We start from the raw sequence: 18037 nt of genomic DNA on the forward strand, positions 1-18037 counted from the left end.
AGGAGGGAGGAGGGAGGTGGGAGGAGGGAGGAGGGAGGTGGGAGGTGGGAGGTGGGAGGAGGGAGGAATTAAAAACTCTCTAGCAGAGTGTGTACCAGCTGTCCCATAATTAATTAGTGTAGGCAGACAACTGAGTCAAATGGTATAAAGAACCTAGCTTGAAGGGAGGGTGGGCAAGTCCTCAAGCAGTGTGTTTGACCATTACATGGCTGCTGACAGTGAAATGGAGGGTAAAAATTTTGTTTTTTGATGCGAACTAGGCGAAGCGAACTTCCGCAAACGTTCGCCTGCGGGTGAGCGAACGCGAACCACCGAAGTTCGCGGGAACCGTTCGCCGGCGAACCGTTCGGCCCAACTCTACTCACAGCACAGCAGTTCAGTAGAAAGCTAACCACAGTAGTACTACTACTCTAACAACTTCTAGCACTGACTGCAGTATTCCTATCCCCTAATTCCTAACCTAACTATACTGTAGCTAGCTAAGGCTAATAGCTGGCCAGCAGGCAGCAGCTGGCCTGGTCTGTGCACAGCACACACACAGACACATAGCAGCTGCAGCAGCCCTGCAGCACAGCATACACTCTGACTGTCACACAATGAAATCAAGCTAATTAACATTACAACAATAGTGCAGTGATAGTGAAGGGGTTAATCACTGAACAGTTTTAGGTTTATCACTGTACAGCCCTTACTAGGCCAGCAGCACTGGAACATGTCTCTCAGTGAGCATTCACCAAGCTAGGACGATATGTCTCATCATGGCAGCCCTCCTTATTATACAGGGGGGCTGGCCAGGGTTGGCTGTCAATTAACATCAGGACTAGGTTCCAGACAGCGGTCGTGCAGCCCACATTGTGTCCAAAGTCCAACCGCACAACTGGGACATGACAGTTTTAACCCAAGACACCTTTAAAAAATTACGCAGCAATTGTGTTTTGGGTTAAATATAGGGGGTATCAGGGGCCTGTGGCACCCTGGCGGTGGGAGCTGCACAGGCAGCAGGAGCAGGGAAATGCAGCAGCAGCAGGTGTAACGTGTGCCAGGAGCATGGCAGACATGGCACGTGTCACTTGTCATGTGGCGCTTGGCACGTGTCACGTGGCGCTTGGCACGTGTCACATGCCATGTTCCATGTGAGACGTGCCAAGTGCCACGTGACACATGCCACGTGCCAAGTGACACGTGCCAAGTGACACGTGCCAAGTGACACGTGACATGTGCCAATTGCAACCTGTGGTACCCTGGCGGTGGGAGCTGCACAGGCAGCAGGAGCAGGGCAATGCAGCAGAAGCAGGTGTAACGTCTGCCAGGAGCATGCCGCATGTGGCACTTGGCATGTGTCATGTGTCATGTGGCGCTTGTCACGTGGCATTTGGCACGTGGCACTTGTCACTTGGCACGTGTCACGTGGCACTTGCCACGTGCACAGTGACACATGCCAAGTGCCACATGACACCTGCCAAGTGACACGTGCCACGTGCCACGTGCCAATTGCAACGTGACATGTGCCAAGTGACACGTGCCAAGAGCCACGTGACACGCGCCAATTGCCACGTGACAGGTGCCAAGTGCCAAGTGCTGAGTGACAGTCAGACAGCAGAGGAGAAGACACTAGTGCACACTAACTGTCACACTGGCACTGCTCACAGCTAGAGTTGGGCCGAACCTCCGATTTTAAGTTCGCGAACCCTGTTCGCGAACTTTCGCAAAAGGTTCGGTTCGCGAAAAAGTTCGCGAACCGCAATAGACTTCAATGGGGAGGCGAACTTTCAAAGTTTAAAAGTTTCTATCAGCTGGAAAAATGATAGAGTGGCGCTTGTCACGTGGCATTTGGCACGTGGCACTTGTCACTTGGCACGTGTCACGTGGCACTTGCCACGTGCCCAGTGACACATGCCAAGTGCCACATGACACCTGCCAAGTGACACGTGCCACGTGACACGTGCCAATTGCAACGTGACACGTGCCAAGTGACATGTGCCAAGAGCCACGTGACACGCGCCAATTGCCACGTGACAGGTGCCAAGTGCCAAGTGCTAAATGACAGTCAGACAGCAGAGGAGAAGACACTAGTGCACACTAACTGTCACACTGGCACTGCTCACAGCACAGCAGTTCAGTAGAAAGCTAACACAGTAGTACTACTACTCTAACAACTTCTAGCACTGACTGCAGTATTCCTATCCCCTAATTCCTAACCTAACTATACTGTAGCTAGCTAAGGCTAATAGCTGGCAGCAGGCAGCAGCTGGCCTGGTCTGTGCACAGCACACACACAGACACATAGCAGCTGCAGCAGCCCTGTAGCACAGCATACACTCTGACTGTCACACAATGAAATCAAGCTAATTAACATTACAACAATAGTGTAGTGATAGTGAAGAGGTTAATCACTGAACAGTTTTAGGTTTATCACTGTACAGCCCTTACTAGGCCAGCAGCACTGGAACATGTCTCTCAGTGAGCATTCACCAAGCTAGGACGATATGTCTCATCATGGCAGCCCTCCTTATTATACAGGGGGGCTGGCCAGGGTTCCTTTCTGTGATTGGGTGCCAGGGCTTAGGCTGGGAGCCCTCTGATCGGCTCCATGAGGTCAGGTGGGGCTGGCCAAGGTTCCCTTCTGTGATTGGTTGCTAGGGCTACTGCTGGGAGCCCTCTGATTGGCTCAATTATGTCATCTCCTTAGTGACAGTATTCTGATCCGGATATCCGCCGGATATCTGCGGATATCCGGGTATGCGATCAAATATCCGCAGATAGCTATCCGGATTTTAAACAAGAATCCGGAATCCGAATCGGATAGCTGAAAAATGTTCGGATATCCGGGTTACCCGGATATCTGGAATCCGGATGAGCATCCCTATTATACAGCTCTACCCATACCCTTTCCATTAAGATCCAATCATAGGCCAACAATTTTATAGTGTACAAGGTGATAACAGGCTCTCAGCATAGGTATACAAATTTACTAACAAGACCTTCTACTTTGTGCAGCTCAAATAGGAAAAGTAAAGACCTGGATTGCCTGTTCTGGAACACAGAGTGCAGATTTCAGGGTAGAAAACTAAGTGCTGTGTGTGTTTCCTGTCACTATTTGGAAAAAGATAGCTAACTGTAGGGGCATAACTGAAAATAATAATACCCCCCCCCATCTCTGCATTACACTCAAACATCTCCCTCCTGGGTGTGATTCTCAGTTTACATAACAAGGGTAGCCACCATCGATCCATTCTTACCCAAACAGCGCAGCCAGCTAACCACCCTTCTCCCTCATAACACGTGGCCACACCCATGAAGTGTGCTGAAATTATAACTCCCCCTTGCCTCCATTCCACATACAGATTTCAGTTCTTCCTCCAATGGCAAGTAAATCTACCTCCCCCTTTCACCAATCTTTATGTTAGTAACAATTTTTTGCAAGAGTCCAATAAGTGTAATACTGTATATAATGAAACAGGAAGTACACTGTATTATTTGTGATCAGGGTGACTCTGTAAAGCTTCATGAGGCTCACAGCTGGAAATGCAGTGCTACAAGAGGAGTATTCTGGAGGCAACTCACCTGTCCTGCAGATACATCCCCTCTTCCTCTTTTTAATGTCAGTTCTTCTGATATCCATGGCTCCCTGCAATCAGCATGACTGATTCCATAACTGGCTGTTCGCATTACATCAATTCCTTCATTCTGACAGGAAACAGTGAGTTACCAACTCCACCCCACTCCAGTGCTTACTCTACATTGAGGGGCAAACTGGTAGGGCTCACAATGCTGCCTAAATTTTTTATCTGAGAAGCACACTTAAGGTGCCCGAACATCACTCGACTTGGCAGCTGATCGATCATCCATTTCAATAATAGTTATTGAATCGAATGAAAATCGGTGCCACCAAGAGCATGCCCAATCGATGATGCAACCAATTTTGGGCCAAAATTGGTCGCATCTATCTCTTGGACATGCTGGTAAATCTCAGGCCGACAATCGGTCCGGTGCATGACGGTAACGGGGGAAGCGGTGAATGCAATGGAATCCCTGGCTTCCTTCCCCCTTGTGTGCATTTCTACTTTACCAGTCTGCTGTTGCCCAACACGGTGCCCATCCATCTTACGCTTTGTCTATTTGAGCCTCACACACTGCTGGTGTATAGAACATACACCGGCAGCGAGGTACAAATGAAAGAAGCCGAAGACGGATGGGCACCGGGCGGATGACAGGGAACAGATAAAGTATAAATTCACACAACGGGAGGCACATTTACACGGGGGGTAGCGATGGAGACGGCGAGCCGGTGGATACGAAGCTACATGGCTGATTCCCGTAAGATTCCATGCTGAAATCAATCGGGAATCAGCCTGCGGTGTATGGGCACAATGGGCGACTGGTGGATCTCTCTCTGATCAGATTTGAGAGAAATCTGTCTCTTGGTCAAGTCTGCCCATCATCGCTAGATGTATGGGCACCTGTAGCTGATAATACTGATATCTGGGAACACACATGGCTACGTATTATCTACTACAGCCTTTGCTCTTTGTACATCCCTGCCTGCTTTTCATCCAGTTATGAAATAAATATGTTAATTTTGCCCACCTTCAGGTTTTTAGAATTCACATAATGTACAGATGGCTGTTTCTTCTGAACAAAGGGATCATTTGATATTCCTATTGCATTCCAATTCCAATAGTTTTTATTGAAATTTTTTTAAAACATTTACAGAAAGAAAATAATGTGGTTAGAGCAGTGTACAGTTTTAAACGGTAATACAGTACATTAATAGATTAGGTTGTGAAATCCTTGAACAGGTATTACTGTCAGATATACACAAATATCAACCGTAGGATTGTGCTTTATTGTCATCTTGCTATATATCAAAATGGTCCAACTTTAGAATACTCTATAATCTTATAATCTATTAGTCCTGTAAGATCCTATTGCATTCCAGGCCAATATGAAATATTTATATACTATTGCATTACTTTTAAATGTAAAAACTGTGATAGGTGTTCTTTTAGGTCTTCATAAATCTATTGAAACTTGGCAAAATTTGACTGCAATTGGCGATTTGAATCTGCCTGATTAAGCTTTGCCACGTTAGGGCAGAAGCGTTAAAGTAATTTAAAATGACAGCAAAAAGCGCATGTGAACAGGCAATGCGCAAATAGCGCAACCCAAGTTATGTGCACAAAGTGCTTGCAAACTGCACTCTTTGTGAAATGCCCATTATGTAGCTTATGTCAATGCCAGTAAAACATATGTCCATGTGATCAGGACACAGGACAGTTGGAACTGTGTCTCATGCTCCCTGTCACCTCCTTTCAACCAAAAAGATGGCTGCCCTGATGAAATCACAAACATTTGCCTGTTCTTTTAAAACAGGGTGGGTAAGAGATTATATTACCTATCTATTTTAATTAACATAACTAATGTTACTTAATGACAGTATGTTTGTTTAGGCTAAAGTTCCTCTTTAAGCTTTTCTCACTAGCTGCATATTAACCACTTGCCGACCGCCTACTTCATATTGGCGGCGGCAAAGTGGCAGCCCCAGGACCACGTAACGCAGATTGGCGTCAGGTCCTGGGGCACTCTCTGGCCGGGGATCGCGCGCTGGGATGCGCGCGCATCCGCCGGCAATAGGCTCCGCCCACCCGCGACGTCAACCCGCCGGCCAATCGGAAGCGCCGGCGGGTTGTTAACCCGACGATCGCCGGATAGGAAGCGTATAATACGCTTTGTAATGTTTACAAAGTGTATTATACAGGCTGCCTCCTGCCCTGGTGGTCCCAGTGTCCGAGGGACCACCAGGGCAGGCTGCAGCCACCCTAGTCTGCACCCAAACACACTGATCTGCCCCCCCCTGCCCCCTGATCGCCCACAGTACCCCTCAGACCCCCCCCTGCCCACCCCCCAGACCACCGTTTGCACACAATCACCCCCCTAATCACCCATCAATCACTCCCTGTCACTATCTGTCAACGCTATTTTTTTTTTTTAGTCCCTAAACTGCCCCCTGCTCCCTCCTGATCACCCCCCCCACCCCTCAGATTCTCCCCAGACCCCCCCAGACCCCCCCCCCCCCTGTGTACTGTATGCATCTATCCCCCTGATCACCTGTCAATCACCTGTCAATCACCTGTCAATCACCCGTCAATCACCCCCTGTCACTGCCACCCATCAATCAGCCCCTAACCTGCCCCTTGCGGGCAATCTGATCACCCACCCACACCAATAGATCGCCCGCAGATCCGACATCAGATCACCTCCCAAATCCATTGTTTACATCTATTCTCTCCTCTAAACACCCACTAATTACCCATCAATCACCCATCAATCACCCCCTATCACCACCTGTCACTTTTACCCATCAGATTAGACCCTTGCGGGCACCCAATCACCCGCCCACACGCTCAGATTGCCCTCAAACCCCCGCCTTATCGATTCGCCAGTGCATTATTTACATCCGTTCTTTCCTGTAATAACCCACTGATCACCTGTCAATCACCCCCTGTCACTGCCACCCATCAATCACCCCCTGTCACTGCCACCCATCAATCAGCCCCTAACCTGCCCCTTGCGGGCAATCTGATCACCCACCCACACCAATAGATCGCCCGCAGATCCGACATCAGATCACCTCCCAAATCCATTGTTTACATCTATTCTCTCCTCTAAACACCCACTAATTACCCATCAATCACCCATCAATCACCCCCTATCACCACCTGTCACTGTTACCCATCAGATTAGACCCTTGCGGGCACCCAATCACCCGCCCACACGCTCAGATTGCCCTCAGACCCCCGCCTTATCAATTCGCCAGTGCAATATTTACATCTGTTATTCCCTGTAATAACCCACTGATCACCTGTCAATCACCCATCAATCACCCCCTGTCATTGCCACCCATCAATCACCCCCTGTCACTGCCACCCATCAATCAGCCCCTAACCTGCCCCTTGCGGGCAATCTGATCACCCACCCACACCAATAGATCGCCCGCAGATCCGACATCAGATCACCTCCCAAGTGCAGGGTTCACATCTCTTCTCTCCTCTAAACACCCACTAATTACCCATCAATCACCCCCTATCACCACCTGTCACTGTTACCCATCAGATTAGACCCTAATCTGCCCCTTGCGGGCACCCAATCACCCGCCCACACCTCAGAACGCCCTCAGACCCCAGCCCTGATCACCTCGCTAGTGCATTGCTTGCATCTATTTCCCCCCTCTAATCACACCTTGAGACACCCATAAATCACCTCCTGTCACCCCCTAGCACACCTACCCATCAGATCAGGCCCTAATTTGCCCCGTGTGGGCTCCTGATCACTCGGCCAAACCCTCAGATCCCCCTCAGACCCCCTTCCGATCACCTCCCCAGTGCATTGATTGCATCTATTTTCCCCTCTAACCGCCCCCTGAGACACCCATCAATCACCTCCTGTCACCCCCCTAGCACTCCTATCCATCAGATCAGGCCCAATACATCCTGTCATCTAAGAGGCCACCCTGCTTATGACCGTTTCCACAAAATTTGCCCCCTCATAGACCACCTGTCATCAAAATTTGCAGATGCTTATACCCCTGAACAGTCATTTTGAGAAATTTGGTTTCCAGACTAATCACAGTTTTGGGCCCGTAAAATGCCAGGGCAGTATAGGAACCCCACAAGTGACCCCATTTTAGAAAGAAAACACCCCAAGGTATTCTGTTAGGTGTATGATGAGTTCATAGAAGGTTTTATTTTTTGTCAAAAGTTAGCGGAAATTGGATTTTTATTGTTTTTTTCACAAAGTGTCATTTTTCACTAACTTGTGACAAAAAATTAAATCTTCTATGAACTCACCATACCCCTAACGGAATACCTTGGGGTGTCTTCTTTCTAAAATGGGGTCACTTGTGGGGTTCCTATACTGCCCTGGCATTTTAGGGGCCCTAAACCGTGGGGAGTAGTCTAGAAAACAAATGCCTCAAAATGACCTGTGAATAGGACGTTGGGCCCCTTAGCGCACCTAGGCTGCAAAAAAGTGTCACACATGTAGTATCGCCATACTCAGGAGAAGTAGTATAATGTGTTTTGTGGTGTATTTTTACACATACCCATGCTGGGTGGGAGAAATCTCTCTGTAAATGGACAATTGTGTGTAAAAAAAAATCAAAAATGTGTCATTTACAGAGATATTTCTCCCACCCAGCATGGTTATATGTAAAAATGCACCACAAAACATATTATACTACTTCTTCTGAGTACGGCGATACCACATGTGTGACACTTTTTTGCAGCCTAACTGTGCTAAGGGGCCCAAAGTCCAATGAGTACCTTTAGGATTTCACAGGTCATTTTGAGACATTTGGGTTCAAGACTACTCCTCACGGTTTAGGGCCCCTAAAATGCCAGGGCAGTATTGGAACCCCACAAATGACCCCATTCTAGAAAGAAGACACCCCAAGGTATTCTGATAGGTGCATGATGAGTTCATAGAAGATTTTATTTTTTGTCAAAAGTTAGCGGAAATTGGATTTTTATTGTTTTTTTTCACAAAGTGTCATTTTTCACTAACTTGTGACAAAAAATAAAATCTTCTATGAACTCACCATACCCCTAACGGAATACCTTGGGGTGTCTTCTTTCTAAAATGGGGTCACTTGTGGGGTTCCTATACTGCCCTGGCATTTTAGGGGCCCTAAACCGTGAGGAGTAGTCTAGAATCCAAATGCCTCAAAATGACCTGTGAATAGAAAGAAGCTTTTATGAGGTAGTGATTGCTAATATGGATATTGGGAATGCTGTAGATGTGATATACTTGGACTTTGCAAAGGCCTTCGACACTGTTCCCCACAAAAGTCTGGTGCAAAAGTTGAGGATGCAAGGACTGGGGAAGAGTCTGTGTTCATGGATAGGGAACTGGCTAATGGACAGAAAACAAAGAGTTGTGGTCAATGGATCATACTCAAAATGGGAGACTGTTAGCAGTGGGGTCCCACAGGGGTCTGTTCTGGGTCCAGTGCTCTTCAATTTATTTATTAATGACCTAGTAGATGCAGTAGTGAGCAATGTTGCTATTTTTGCAGATGATACAAAATTGTGCAGAATCATTAACTCTCAGGAAGATAGTGTCATATTGCAACAGGATCTGGATAGGATGGCTATATGGGCACATACATGGCAGATGAAATTCAATGTTGACAAATGTAAGGTCATGCATTTTGGACGTACTAATGGTCTAGCACCATACAAAATAAATGGGATACAGTTGGGGACATCAAACTTGGAGAAGGACTTAGGAGTACTCATTGACAACAAGTTAAATAATCGTACTCAATGCCAAGCAGCTGCAGCTAAAGCGAACAAAATTTTGGGATGCATTAAAAGGGAAATAAAAACTCGAGATGCTAGCATAATATTGCCCCTGTTTAACTCTCTAGTAAGGCCACATCTGGAATATGGAATTCAGTTCTGGGCACCACATTACAAAAAAGATATTGCAGTTTTAGAGCAGGTGCAGAGACGAGCAACAAAATTGATGCGTGGGATGGAAGGTCTCACTTATCGAGAAAGGTTAGATAAACTGGGTTTATTTAGTCTAGAGAAAAGACGCCTTAGAGGGGATCTAATTAACATGTATAAATACATCAGAGGGCAATATAATACCTTGGCGGATGAGCTTTTTGTCCCTAGGCCTTCTCAAAGGACTAGAGGACATGATCTGCGCATGGAGGAAAAATGTTTTAGCCATTTATTTAGGAAAGGGTTCTTTACAGTAAGAGTGATTAAGATGTGGAATGCATTGCCACAGGAAGTCGTTATGGCAAACTCTATACCTGCATTTAAAGGGGGCTTAGATGCTTTCCTTGCGTTGAAAGACATCCATGGCTACAATTACTAGGTAATGCCTAATGATGTTGATCCAGGGATTTTATCTGATTGCCATCTGGAGTCGGGAAGGAATTTTTCTCTTTAGGGGCTAATTGGACCATGCCTTGTAAGGGTTTTTTCGCCTTCCTCTGGATCAACAGGGATATGTGAGGGAGCAGGCTGGTGTTGTACTTTATACTGGTTGAACTCGATGGACGTATGTCTTTTTTCAACCAAAATAACTATGTAACTATGTAACTATGTAATAGGACGTTAGGCCCCTTAGCGCACCTAGGTTGCAAAAAAGTGTCACACATGTGGTATCGCCGTACTCAGAAGAAGTAGTATAATGTGTTTTGGGGTGTATTTTTATACATACCCATGCTGGGTGGGAGAAATCTCTCTGTAAATGGACAATTGTGTGTAAAACAAATCAAATAATTGTCATTTACAGAGATATTTCTCCCACCTAGCATCTGTATGTGTAAAAATACACCACAAAACACATTATACCACTTCTCCTGAGTACGGCGGTACCACATGTGTGGCACTTTTTTGCACCCTAAGTGCGCTAAGGGGCCCAAAGTCCAATGAGTACCTTTAAGATTTCACAGGTCATTTTGCGACATTTGGTTTCAAGACTACTCCTCACGGTTTAGGGCACCTAAAATGCCAGGGCAGTATAGGAACCCCACAAATGACCCCATTTTAGAAAGAAGACACCCCAAGGTATTCCGTTAGGAGTATGGTGAGCTCATAGAAGATTTTATTTTTGTCACAAGTTAGCGGAAAATGACACTTTGTGAAAAAAAAAACAATTAAAATCAATTTCCGCTAACTTGTGACAAAAAAAAAAAAATCTTCTATGAACTCACCATGCTCCTAATGGAATACCTTGGGGTGTCTTCTTTCTAAAATGGGGTAATTTGTGGGATTCCTATACTGTCCTGGCATTTTAGGGGCCCTAAACCGTGAGGAGCAGTCTTGAAACGAAATTTCTCAAAATGACCTGTGAAATCCTAAAGGTACTCATTGGACTTTGGGCCCCTTAGCGCAGTTAGGGTGCAAAAAAGTGCCACACATGTGGTATCGCCGTACTCAGGAGAAGTAGTATAATGTGTTTTGGGGTGTATTTTTCCACATACCCATGCTGAGTGGGAGAAATATCTCTATAAATTGACAATTGTGTGTAAAAAAAATAAAAAAATTGTCATTTACGGAGATATTTCTCCCACCCAGCATGGGTATGTGTAAGAATACACCCCAAAACACATTATACTACTTCTCCTGAGTACGGCAATACCACATGTGTGGCACTTTTTTGCAGCCTAACTGCGCTAAGGGGCCCAAAGTCCAATGAGCATCTTTAGGCTTTACAGGGGTGCTTACAATTAGGCACCCCCCAAAATGCCAGGACAGTGAACACACCCCACAAATGACCCCATTTTGGAAAGTAGACACTTCAAGGTATTCAGAGAGGAGCATAGTGAGTCCGTGGCAGATTTCATTTTTTTTTGTCGCAAGTTAGAAGAAATGGAAACTTTTTTTTTTTTTTTTCTGTCACAAAGTGTCATTTTCCGCTAACTTGTGACAAAAAATAAAATCTACAATGAACTCACCATGCCTCTCACTGAATACTTTGGGATGTCTTCTTTCCAAAATGGGGTCATTTGGGGGGTATTTGTACTATCCTGGAATTTTAGCCCCTCATGAAACCTGACAGGTGCGCAGAAAAGTCAGAGATGCTTGAAAATGGGAAAATTCACTTTTTGCACCATAGTTTGTAAACGCTATAACTTTTACCCAATCCAATAAATATACACTGAATGTTTTTTTTTTTATCAAAGACATGTAGCAGAATAACTTTCGCGCTCAAATGTATAGGAAATTTTACTTTATTTGAAAAATGTCAGCACAGAAAGTTAAAAAAGTCATTTTTTTGACAAAATTCATGTCTTTTTTGATGAATATAATAAAAAGTAAAACTCGCAGCAGCAATCAAATAGCACCAAAAGAAAGCTGTATTAGTGACAAGAAAAGGAGGTAAAATTCATTTAGGTGGTAGGTTGTATGACTGAGCAATAAACCGTGAAAGCTGCAGTGGTCCGAATGGAAAAAAAGGCTCTGGTCCTTAAGGGGTTTTATGACTGCAGTCCTTAAGTGGTTAAGATATGCTATGCTAATTTGCATCTGTGTTATTACAACTTATTTGAAACAAAATTAATTATTTTCTCTGTTATAATTGTGATGGTGAAAAACTTGCAAACAGGATAGTGATCCACATGCAAATCGTCATGCTAATTACATGCCCTTTGATCATCCCTTATTTTCACATTTATGAATTCATTAATTGCCGTATTGTGTTCAGCCTCCTCTTGTAAATTTGCCCTAATTAACAATGCTTAATATTTCATGATGTGCATGTCTGTATTAAAATATATATTAAAGTGACCACCTGGCTTGCTGGCTCCTATACTCCCATTTTCTGTTAGGACACACCAGTGCCGATTTTCTGGAGAGAAAGTTGTCCACGCTCCTCCCCATCCCATCATTACCCACTGCAAGAAGTAGCCAGAAGGGAGCTGGGAGGAAGCAACAGTCGGTGTCTCCCTATGATTATCCCATTCGCGTTCTTTCGTTTTCACTTGAGAAATGTTCACCTCACATTCATTAGCCTGTAACTTTATCACTACTTATCACAATGAACTGATCTATATCTTGTTTTTTCCGCCACCAATTAGGCTTTCTTTGGGGGGTACATTTTGCTAAGAGCCACTTTACTGTAAATGCATTTTAACAGGAAGAATAAGAAAAAAACGGAAAAAATGCATTATTTCTCAGGTTTCAGTCATTATAGTTTTAAAATAATACATGCTTCCATAATTAAAACTCATGTATTGTTTTTGCCCATATGTCCCGGTTATTACACCGTTAAAATTATGTCCCTATCACAATGTATGGCGACAATATTTTATTTGGAAATAAAGGTGCATTTTTTCCGTTTTGCATCTATCACTATTTACAAGTTTAAAATAAAAAAATATAGAAATATTTCATCTTTACATTGATATTTAAAAAGTTTAGACCCTTAGGTAAATATTTACATGTTTTTTTTTTTTTATTGTAATGTTTTTTTTTTTTAATATTAAACATTTTATTTGGGTAGTTTTGGGAGGGTGGGGTGTAAACAATAGGTTTATAATGTAAATGTGTGTTGATTTTTATTTATTTTTTACTTTTAGTTGTAGTGTTACTTTTTGGCCACAAGATGGCGGCCATGAGTTTGTTTACATGACGTCACTCTAAGCGTAACATACGCTTAGAGAGACGCATGGGGGAGGTAACAGCCAGAAAAGGCGCAGCTTCCGAGAGAAGCTGTCGCTTTTTCAGCGGGGGAGAGGAATCAGTGATCGGGCACCATAGCCCGATTCACTGATTGCCTGGCTAATGAACCGCGGGCCGGGAGCGCGCGTACACGCGCACGATCGCCTGCAGGAGCACGCGGTAGCGTGCATGGTTCCTGGACGTAGTTTCTACGTCCAGGAACTAAAATAGGTTATAGACCACCTGACCCCTCCCACCACCACCCTCTGAGAGATTAACTCTTTCTGGCTAGCACTGCAGCTGCAGAAAATTCTCGCAAAGATTACAATATGTGTGGTACTGGGCAGTGGGCACAATTAATCAATCTTCCAGTAGCTTAGGGAAGGGCTGGAAAACTGGTAACACTCACTGCTAGCTCCGTGTTCACTGAAGGGATCTCTGTGTGACTTCACTGATATTTCCAAAGAAAATATATTTTTAGGCTAGGTTCACAGTGGTCAGTTGCATAACATGCGTATTATAATGCATGTGAACTGCAATAGAGACTGGACATAGACTTTAATACAAAGTCTGCATGCACCGAGTTAGAATAACACAATCCGTTACAACGCAGTACTGGGAACAGGCCAATAGAATTGTATGGGCAGTTAGTTGACATGCAGAATTATTCTGCAACGCAACTAAGCACTGTAAACTAGCCCTTAATGGTTACATCAAACATGAAAAATGTGTCAGTAATGGCACAGTCCTCTATTCCGTTTTACTTAACTTGTTGCCGACTGCGTCACGCCGATGGGCGTGGCCGCAGTGGCAGCCCCAGGACCGCCTAACGCCGATTTTGCAGGAGATTGCGCGCTACTGCACATGTATCTCCGATTGGTAGGCGGAGTTCTGCCTTCAGTCTCCTAGCGACGATCGCCGCTAGGAGACTGCTAGGCGGCGAAACAGCCATCTATAAACATAGTACAGCACTGCGATCTAAGGCAGCCCTGTGACACGGCTTTCCCCCTGGGGACACAGAAGCGATCCGCTGGGATAGGCTGAAGCCTTTCACAGCCAATCGCTGTAATTGGCTGGCGGGGGGAGGGAGGGTGGGAGGAAGGGACTGGGACAAAATAGAAAAAATAGACACTTTTATTAAAAAATAATACCCAAGTATTTGTAAAAAAAAACAAAAAACACTTGGGAAGTGATCAGACCCCTCCAACAGAAAGCTCTATTGGTGGGGAGAAAAGGGGGGGGGGATCACTGTGTGGCCCCTGCAGGAAGGCCTTAAAGCTGCAGTGGCCAATTTAACAAAAAATGGCCTAGTCTTTAGGGGGGTTTAACACTGCGGTCCTCAAATGGTTAAAAAGAAGCGGAGCAACAATATGTTAATAGCTAATGCAAGATTACAATGTGACTGATTACTAAAAAAAAAATCCATTCTACCTTTTCTTTTTACATGTTTAAATGTTTGTTAGAGGCTTTTATTACCCTACTTCCATGGCCTGCCATCCGCAGAAAGAGTAGGCAGATAAGGTCTGCTGTAATTGGCAGTAGCAATGAGCAAACAAAAGCTTTCATCAGCAGTGAATGTGGGGAGATAGGACACTGTGTTTCAAACAGTTTAGAGAAGTAACACTTGATTGCCTTCACACCTTCCCCTGGATAAACAAGGGTGGAGGGAAGAGGTTGGGGGAAAACGGCCGCTCCTACAGCTATTAGAAACCAGGACGAACTGCAGAAAAAAATGTGCTTGGATGCCTTTAATTCAGGTTTTCTGATCATTACTATATTCATCTAGGGATTATTAGAGATTTTTTGTTGCAATAGAGGATAAATAACCTACTGTCTTCTCTGGTGGACTAACTGCGCCTTCTGTAGATCTTCTCTGCTACAAATTAAAAAAGGTGATTAGGAGGAGCTATAAGTTACTTCACAGGCGCCTGAAACTTCACTCTTCCTGAAGGCAGGAAGAGGCAGGGCTATTACACAGCATGGGTCACTTTATTGGAGAAGCTTGATGGTCTTTAGGCAAATAATGCAAGAGATGGAGCTGGAAAGGACCCTCTTAGCTACTCATACTAATAAAAATTACTTCTTATTGGGATATTAAGCTTGTTAATACTGGTATCTGCCAAGGATGTTTAGCTGTCTAATGTCCGTCTGAAAGTTTAGAGATGAAAAACCATAGCAACCATAGCAATTCCTATCTGTATATTTGTATCCAGGCATGAAATATAACTGTAAAAATTGCACTGTCAATAGTAATTTGGTGAAGTGAACAAGGAAGTTGAACTCCAGTTCTCAAGGGAGAGGTCCTCACACATTTCTGGCACAGCTCAAAGGAATTAATGGGACTGAATCAGGAAAGGTGTGGTCCATCAGGTAGAATGCAGTTCTCCATTTCTCAGTCCATCATAAACACTGGCATGGACTTGAGTTTGACACCTGTGCATTATGAGGTTATCATGTATGGAGTGAAACACTGTGAAAGTGATTGCCACCAGAGTCCCCAGAGCCAGATATACGTAAAGGCAACATAAGCAGATGCCCAGGTTGACAAGCTTCCTGAGGACAACAGGAAACTTGTCATCCTGGGCAGGAAGCTTGTCATCCTTGTAATCCTTGTTTCATTATATTGGCAGAACACTGAGAGAGCAGATGCTTCTAGATCTTTCCTTCTGCCGTCTAGTGCAGTTGTGTCATCAATAAGGCCTGTGGTTATTTCCTAAGTCTCATAATTCCTAAACTAACAGACTGAAGGCCTCATATATGGGCCCCTTAAGAACCTATCATTCACTCACAAGTCATTACCCAATAACAGGGAGCAAATATAAATGTCACTCATTATATCTCACAAAGCTTCATAATTTAGTGTAGTGAACAGTCACGCCACCCCTGGCTCCCAAGTTACAAATCAAGAAGGCTATACAATCCATTACATGGCAAATGCTACTTGTAAGGCACAACGCTGCACTAAAGTAGCCCAATGAAAACTCTTGTGGGATCGTTTATCACCGGTGTTAATGCATGTGATAACGATAATGTATCTCGCTCATAAAGGATATACAGATAACACAAATACACTCAGGCATCTTGAAATATGCATGGATAAAAACCGGCATAAAATATATATACGCCGGCTTGCAGCCACCTTCCACGTAGCCATGTTTTGGGAGCTGAGCTGTTTTTACATGCTTATAAATCCTGTTAATATTTCACCAAAAAACAGAGAAAAGATCAGAATATCTGTCTTATACTGCAACAATGTCATGAATATTTCATTCCCAGCTGAACTTCAAAGCCCTCTCAACGAGGACAGGAGTAGCGGCGAAGAGTCGAAGAGAGAGAGCGAGAAGCAACAAGAGAAAGAAAGAGAGAGCCAGGAATTCGAAAGCATGGAAAAGGGGAGATGATTAAAGAACCTTATTAAAAGGCGGCTTGTAGGACCGGCTACATGAAAGAGAGCGCGTCAAAGGGTTTATCCTTCTAAATGACAGCGTGCTCTCACCAACACGCCGAAACCTGATTATACTGACAGGGCCTGAGTGATACTGCAAACTTGTTAATAGCATCAAAATTAGAAGAGCCTCATGCAAAGACGGGAGATTAATTTTCGCTGGGGTAGTTCTCTCGCAAATTGCAAACTTGTGAATATGTTCTCAGATAATGAGCATCCGCAGTCCTCAGCCTTCCTGTCATCTTCTGTAATTAATGTTAAGGAAGACTCTTTCCTGATGCGCAGAATTAGTCATGTAGCAGAAAAATATCTTTCAGAGAAATAATTTCCATTTATTACCATGGCCCTGTTTGTGTGCTTTACTCTGTCGGAAAGGGGAATTTATGGTCCAACTGTTTTGCCACCTTCGTTTGATTAGTCTGTAATGCAGACACATGTGCACCTTTATGTATTTATGTGCAGGAAGGTGTCTACAATGCCTGCTTATACATGGTGGTTATACTGCGTTATACTACTCAGTCTGTGTAGGACAACATGCAGCTACACAGTGCCACATTCATATCATGTATTATTTGTTTATATAATGAGTATATAGATAGATCGATCGAAAGATAGAGTAATATATAGAATTATTGATGCAGGAATTTTCTGCATAATTTAATGGGCACTGTTACTTTCAGGTTAGCTTTATGATATAATGAATTGTATGTGTAGTACGGATAATTAAAGGGACTCCGAGGAGTGACCAAATTTAAAAGAATATATATCAAAAAAAGTCAGCGCTCATACTCTTAAGCTAAATACAAAATCTCACAGTCCTTATTAAGGTTGTCCACAGACCATCCCGAGCAGGGTTCACACCAAGAACGCTGTTCCAAGTTGTATTATCCAAGATTCACGTTATATGCAAAATAAGGGAAAAAAAGCAAACGTGTATGACTGCATAAAACTGAAATGTCTTCCAACACCTCTCCAGAGTGTAGCTTTCCGTCACCTCACACACTCCACCAACTGTGCCAGGACACCCCCCAAGTGCCCGCACTCACCCAAATAACCTCCCAATTATCCGGAGGTGGGAATGAAAGCTTTGGGGGTAAGGATCATCCACACTTCAAGATATCCACTACTGCTCCAATGTAAGCACTGAAACTAAAACACACTAAAATAGTGTAAAACCAATGAGTTTAATATGTATAAAAAGTATTGCACTCACAAGCGGTGGTTGTTAACAAGCATATATAATACAGTCGCAGTCCCCGGGTGACTGTCCCGATCAATGCCGTCTCAGACCCCACGCTATCTCGCCTGCCTCTCTGTGCACTTCCGAAAGCTCTGCTGGTCACGTGTGCCGTAGCTCCGCCCTATACATTTCATCATAGAATGACTCATCAGGGTCATTCTATGACCCCAG

The 18037-nt window shown here is 44.3% G+C and overlaps 1 long non-coding RNA gene across 1 annotated transcript in view; it reads left to right on the forward strand.

Moving 5' to 3' along the window:
- LOC137528460 (uncharacterized) overlaps positions 1–16586 on the forward strand; it is a 314164-nt gene extending 297578 nt beyond the window's left edge. The window contains exon 3 of the long non-coding RNA XR_011023404.1: positions 16458–16586. This is a non-coding gene — a long non-coding RNA (uncharacterized lncRNA). The remainder of the gene's footprint in view (positions 1–16457) is intronic.
- The last annotated feature ends 1451 nt before the right edge of the window (positions 16587–18037 follow it).

This window comes from Hyperolius riggenbachi, chromosome 8 (assembly GCF_040937935.1).
Source record: "Hyperolius riggenbachi isolate aHypRig1 chromosome 8, aHypRig1.pri, whole genome shotgun sequence".
Lineage (NCBI taxonomy): Eukaryota > Metazoa > Chordata > Amphibia > Anura > Hyperoliidae > Hyperolius > Hyperolius riggenbachi.